This window comes from Tyto alba, unplaced genomic scaffold (genome assembly GCF_018691265.1).
Source record: "Tyto alba isolate M040663 unplaced genomic scaffold, T.alba_DEE_v4.0 Super-Scaffold_1000006, whole genome shotgun sequence".
Taxonomy (NCBI): Eukaryota; Metazoa; Chordata; class Aves; order Strigiformes; family Tytonidae; genus Tyto; species Tyto alba.
In genome coordinates this window covers 18,538,607-18,545,697 of record NW_024881272.1, presented here as the reverse complement: position 1 = coordinate 18,545,697, position 7,091 = coordinate 18,538,607, and positions in this window count along the sequence as shown.

Below are 7,091 nucleotides of genomic sequence, written 5' to 3'. Positions count from 1 at the left end.
GTTAGTATTTGGAAGGGAGACCTCCAAGCAAGCTTACCACTGCAGGAACAGCTTAGTGATGCCATAGATAATGTTCTTCCTTCTGATTCAGTATTGAATCCAGGTGTTAGGAGATCTGAAGGTCTTTTGTGCAATATCTAAATCTGAGGATCTGATGATCTGTGGTCATTAAATATGCCTGTCATTTCGTATGAGTGTACAATGTCACTTTGAAATGGCTACTGCATTTCACTGTAGAGGTGGTTGCATGTCAGCAATAGATAAGTGCTGCCAATGTAACGTAACAATCAACTTCAGAGGGAGGTTGAAAAGCTGTATTTGCCAATATGGGATAAGTGGTTTAAGTCCCAAAAGCTCCAGAGAGGTGCTAGAAAGTGTTTTCTGTAATTGTTTATGGGTCCATATCTACCCTGGAAACATCGTTCCACCTCAGAGCTCTGAGAAGGGAGGGCACTTTTAACCCTGGGGTACCACTGACGACATTATCACATGCATGTCTATGTGCTCTAACCCCTGCACACACAGCTGAGCTGCCTTTGCAGCAGCACCTGAACAGTCAGAGCCCACAAAATGGGCTCCAAGCTGTTAACAGTGGTGGTGGAGGAGCAGCACCTGAGGAAGCTCAGCTGTCTAGCTGATGGGAGAATGGCAGACAGCTTGTCAACTGTCCCATCCTTGCTCTTAAATCTGCTGGGATTAAACCCCTCAGGCATTAGCCTTGCAAGGAATTAGGTGCATATTCAGTTGTACACACTGAATAGTTCCCTATATCTAAATCAGTTGAACTAGGCACAGTGCATGAAGTTAAAGATGCATCTGTCTCCAAAGAATGAAGGCATAAATGAGCAGTGCAGCTACACAATTACTAATTGATGTTCTTGATTTATTAACCTCCCCGGTTGTCATCCAGGACACTGTACTAACATTGTTTTGTTTGTCCATGTACGACATGATCCTGAATACTGCTGAGAGCCCTTGAGTCTGTAGTGCTCAGAGGGCTGACTTCATCAGGAATTCACTGAAATACATCAATTGGAGTTCATTGAATTCAATGGGATTTGAGAGCATTTGGCATCCCTTAGGAGGCAATTAGCACCTTCCAGAAAATGGGCCTTAGACAATCAGGTCTAGGAAGTTCAGACAGGTTTTCCTCTGGGTTTTGGAGCAGTTACTATTTGTATATATAGTAAATAGCTGTTTTAATTTTTTGCTTTCATTTTAACTGTAATTTTGAACAGAGCTTGAGGTGTCTATTAACATTTGGTATCATGCTAGGACTGGACACAGCAACAGGTCTCTGATACTGGTGAGTAACCTACTGGTGATTTGCCAGAACTGAGTTGCTAAATGGATCTAATATGGAAATTAATTATAACGTGACACAAATAAAACATCTCTCCCCCTTTACCATGTGGCTGAATAAAGTGATCTGTTCGAGATACCCATACAACTTCCAATAGTTGCTCATCTCTGACTTCTTGCAGTGGCAAGGAGGAATCTGTGAGTCTGTTGGCTTTAAGTAGCTTCCAGGCTATGTCATGACTTGTGTTTGTACATGAGCCATATTTGCTTAATATCCCAGTTTCACCATTGACTTCATGGGAACAAGCAGGGTCACATAAACCAGCTGGTGATACATATTTGTGAAGAGAAGGGAAACTATCAGCACACATTAGCCGCTGTCTTATATCAAAAACTCTTCCAACTTACTGTAAATGAAGTTGGAAACTGGAGCCGTAAGAAAAGCCCTTCCTTAATTTTGATATTTTTCTTTGCACTAAAATTTAGCCCTATGACTTCACTCCTATTGCCACAGGCATTCCTCTTGAATGAATATGTTTGATATCTGTGTCTGTTATCATAACGCTGAGAAAATGCTGTGGCTGTTCAGCACAATGAAGACTTTACTACCCAAAATGCTGGATAGGCTCCTGTGAACTGACAAATTGCATATGAAATCAGTTATTCAGGACAACCTGGTGATCTGCTTGAGTGAAAAGACCTTGGAAGATTTTCTGTGAACAAAATGGTGGTCAGGGAAGAGAAATTACCAGCTGAAAATATCTGTTATAGCCAATGATAGTGTTAAGGCAAGCACCTTGAGCCCACTCAGAGAGACCTTTCAATGGCGTCCTGCGTTTGCAACAGCTCCAACCTTGTTTGGATAAATGAGACTTCCTTCCTTCCTTGAGGTATGATCCAAAGACCACTGGAGTCCATAGGAATCAAATAGAATAGGTTTTGGATTAGTCTCTTAAAAAAGGACAATTTTGCAGGAAAAAGAAGCATTGTAGTTAGTACATTTTGTCAACTAAGTATTTCATACTAATAAATAACAGAATGCATTAAAGCCTGCACACTGTTCCTTCTCTGCTTTGCTGTTTGTATGTTTATAACTACAAATTATAACACAACGAATCATGTAAATGTTCGGTACTCAATACAATCAGAAGAACTGAAGGAAGCATGTCCCCATTTAGTTTTCAAATGCTGCTCTAATCCCTCCTAAAATCCTAACAGCTTCTACAGCACTGCATGGAAATCCTTATGCTTCAGAAATACATCTTATTTATCCATGCAATAGGCAGCTCAAGGCAATAGAAAAAATCCACATTAGAAAGAAGAAGAGTGTAATGCTTTTATAGCATCCTATATCAGCCTTCACACCAGAAAGATGTAAACCACCAAATGTCGAAAGAGTGTATTATCCAGGATAAACTGAGCACTGCTGCCACTGTCAACTGCTTTAATATATATGCACTTGAAGCACTGACAGCAAAAAGCGAAATTCCTGTTTACTTTTTTTTTTTTAAGAAATACACATCCACTTTTTTTTTTTTTTCTCCAGATAATGATGTAAAGTTCTACCAAGAGGTTACACAAAACAACTGCAAATAAAGTGCATGTACATAAATAACCTTGTCTGACTTTTCATTTAATGTCCAAGATGATTGGAACAGATTGTATCATGAACTACTTTCCCTTTGGCTAACTAAATAGCCGTCCCCGCTTACCATAAAGCATATTCTTATTAAAAGAAGTATCTATATTCACTCTCTTGGATAAATTACTTCCAAGTAAGTGCCATAAAGCCCATTACATTCCTGCTTTAGAAGTGGATCAGGTCCAAACAGACAATCAAAGGATTTCACTGGGATTATTTTAGATTAGAAAAACTACGGAAGACATGAGGCACTGACAAGATCGTAAAGACATAAAGGATAAATTAGCAGTTACATACCAAATAAAGTACTCCAGCAGTTCCTAGCACATTCAAAAAGGGGGGAAAAAAGAAGAAAGAAAAAAAGGAAAAAACTCTTCTTGTACTAATCTAAACCCAAATGGAAATATGTTTATGCAGAAATAAAATGTCATGACTAAATGTTATCTCCCATACAAATCAAATATTTGAAAGTTTAAAAAACAACAATATACAAAAATAACCAAGTTCACCAACTAGCTGAGTAGGAACTTATTTCTCTCCACAAGTTCCTTTTTAAATTGAATAGAAAAGACCATGTTATGATTTACCATATTAATGAGCCATTATTGCATAACTGTATTTTTATTGCAGATATATTACCTGCTAAATGATGTTGTTTTTCCAGAATAAGTTCACAGTACAGATTCTATGGGAATGTTTCCTGCTGACAGTTCCTAAATCTTTCAGAAGCTGTCAGCAACCTCAGAAATCAAGTTTGCAGTACCCTAGCAAGCAGCAGCACATGCACAGGCTTTCTATTTTTAAACTGCAATCCAAACCATTAAAGAAATGCCTTAAACATAAAAGATTATTGAAAATAAGATGATCCTATCTCACTTGTCAATCTAAAGGACACTGTCAATTACATGTAATCTAAGCTGCAATTTCTATAAATATAACTTGACATTTAAAATCTACTTTTTTTTTCCCCCACTAACTTCTGCCCAAACTGATTATCCTCAGAAGCACATTAACAAATCCTTGATACTAAAATAAGTAACATTAAGTAAAATAAACATTTCCACAGACAACACTGATCCATGGGGAACACCCTGTCTTTTCTGTTTACCTGTGCCCAGCCTGCCTATCACACATTATTCACCCATGGAGCTCATGAAAAGATAGCAAGTTAGCCAGAAGGTTACAAGGAATTAAGCAAAAAAAAAAAAAAAAAGGCTATAATTGCAATCAGTTACTAATGATGACCTGCCAGAATTTTGTAATGTCCTCATGCTTTGCTTCACTGTAATGCTCTTGTTCTGCTTTTTACATTTTTTTTTGGAATGAAGACACAGAGGAACCAGACCCAACTGAGTGTAACTGTTTGCTAGAAACCAGACTGTACCAGTACAGTGCCCTATTATACACTGAACATGAGCACAAACATTACTTACCAAAGCTTACTAGAAAAACTGATTACCAATGCTTCCATCCAATCTGATTACTCCCTTTTTATTATAGTGGCCATTTTCAAAGTGGTGCTCAGGAGTTTACAGACACAAACTCCGTTACTAGTAAATTGGATTTTTATGACTAATTTCCCCATTTGCTGTTTGTTATGAAGATTTGTGCACATAAACCTGGTACACAATTTCATTACTGGATTTTAGAATGTCCCTTTGTTTTGGATCTCAGCTAGAAGATAACTTTCTCAAGAGCATAATGTACTCTAATATACAATATTCCACGCTGCTTTTCAGCTGGCTTGAACAACACAGAGTAGCAAGAAAACTGCCACAGTGGGAAAGGGAAATTTCCTCATCACAGCCAAGAGTTTGAAGGTTTTACTACCTCCAAACCGACCTCTCTTACATTCTTCAGGGCTGTGAATCAGGGCAAGGGTTGTATTCCAGAAATCACTGGCTGGCAGAACATTTTCTGTGAAGACCTGCTGATCTTAGCTTAATAAGTAATGATTCAAACAGATGTAGATCAACTTCAAGACAGGAAAGAAAAGGCAACTTAGAGCAGTCATTTCCACATATCTTGCAGATGCTGCCTTGAGACCTAGTTTAGTAGTCCAGCCCATCATCTATACACATCTGTGTGAAAACTACTGGCTACTCACAAACAAAACTAAACTGATTCATAACTCCTGGATGGGATCTCATCAGAACAAACTGCGACTGCTCTGAAGGGCAGACAAAATCTGCAGTTTTTTAACTTTATCACCACAAGTGCTGCAGGTTCAACAGTTCCATACTCATTACACTTAAATAATAAAAAGTGATAGTAAAAATTATTTCTGAAAAGTATTAAGGATTTTTTTGCTAGTCTCAATTAAGCTTTTCAAATAAACACTTAACTGCAGTTGGCACTATAGAAAATTCTGTAAAAGCAGAACCCATGGCCATGAAGGCTGCTTTAAAACTGAAGCCCAAGAAAAGAACAGGAAAATGTGGATTTTGATTTCTTACAAAGAGAGAAAGCAAAGGATGGATCATAAAATATAAAGTATGTGCATGGAGACATATATATATTTTATACACACACTTGTATCTATATGCATACTTATATACACTTCTGATCTATGTGTATATTTGACAACATACATATTGTTCAGCAAGTAAGCAAACTACAGTGCAGGGTTTTCATTTTGCGTAAGACTTACAGTAAGTCCAGAATCTAAAAATATTTCTGTATTTTATTATTTTATCATTGCCAGTTGCCTCTCCTCTGCTGTGGATTGACGTAAACATCTTCACGTGAAAAACAGGAGTTTGCCTTCCACCCCTAACTTCAGTTACAAAACTTCTAACTGAACTTCAACAAACTAACATCAATCCAGCAAACACTTTACAGATCTGCTCCTGTGTAGATAGGCATTTTCTGGGGTAATAGCACACTTTTAACAAAGTTTTGGAGAGACCAGAGAACAAATGTTCAGCGGATATTGTTTGTCATATACTGTCAAAAGCTTTTCAGAAAACCACCACTTGGTGTTGAGAACTACTTTTAGGTCTTCAGCAAATCTACAAAGCCCTCCTTAATTTCAGTTCTCCACCTGCAAAGTAGAGACAGTGATCATACTTAACTTCCTTCATAAAAACCTTTGATACCTATTGAATAAAAACACCTTGTAAGAAACTTGCACACAGAGTTGATTTCCTATATAAGTGAATTACACCTATGTGTATAGATGCATGTATAGAACAGATTGGCAAATTAATGTTCCTACAAAAACAGAACTATAGAAGTATGATAACACTTATGGTCAAACTTTATTTGTTTTGTAAATTGTATGGAGCCATAAGCCAAGCTTGAGCATTATGCTATATACTATGTATTCTGAATGGACAGAATTTCTAAAGAACTACCTACTAGACACTTAATGCGTTTCTTAACCCAGAGGTTTGTCTTCAGTCTCAAATGAGCACTCCAAAGAAGTCTTCTTACGAAAAACTACAACCATTCTTACAGCTAAGTTTCTCATATATATCATACATCACTCACATACTCTACATAAGTATGACTGGAATGGATTGAATAATTTGTAGGTTTTTTAAAAATTCAAATCTTCACATTTGTTTTTATTTGCATATATGGAAATAAAACTACTTTCCCCCCAAAAAATTTCCATTTTTTCCAATGAATATATTAAAAGACCTCTCAAAGCTGTTACTCAGATACTTTTAAAAACGTACACTGAGCTTCAACAAGGCAGGATAATATTTTGCTCTAAGTGCATTAAGTCTTCTGAAGAGGATTGATTGTATATGATACACACGAGCTCACTTACTAGAATTGTTCATTTTTCTGAGGTGAATGTTCAGCTATATGCCTCAGGGCACAATTATTGGGCTGAGTCACTTTTTGAGGTAGCATATTTTGGTGAGTGTGTAGTGGTTACACATATGCAAACACAGACTAGTGGGAGCAAAAGGAGCAGCAGAAAGATGAATGCTAATATTTATGAAGTTAAAGGGTTTAGCAGGCTTAGAAACAGAAGCATTTTGTTTATCCATAATCCAGCTACAATTTAGAGGGTGTCAATGCAAACTTCTAACAATCATGCAAAAAAATGACAAAAACCAGTAAGAACCAGCTCAGTATAAAGTCTGCCTGTGGTTAAAAAAAAGTCATTAAAATATGGTAACAGTTACATAGC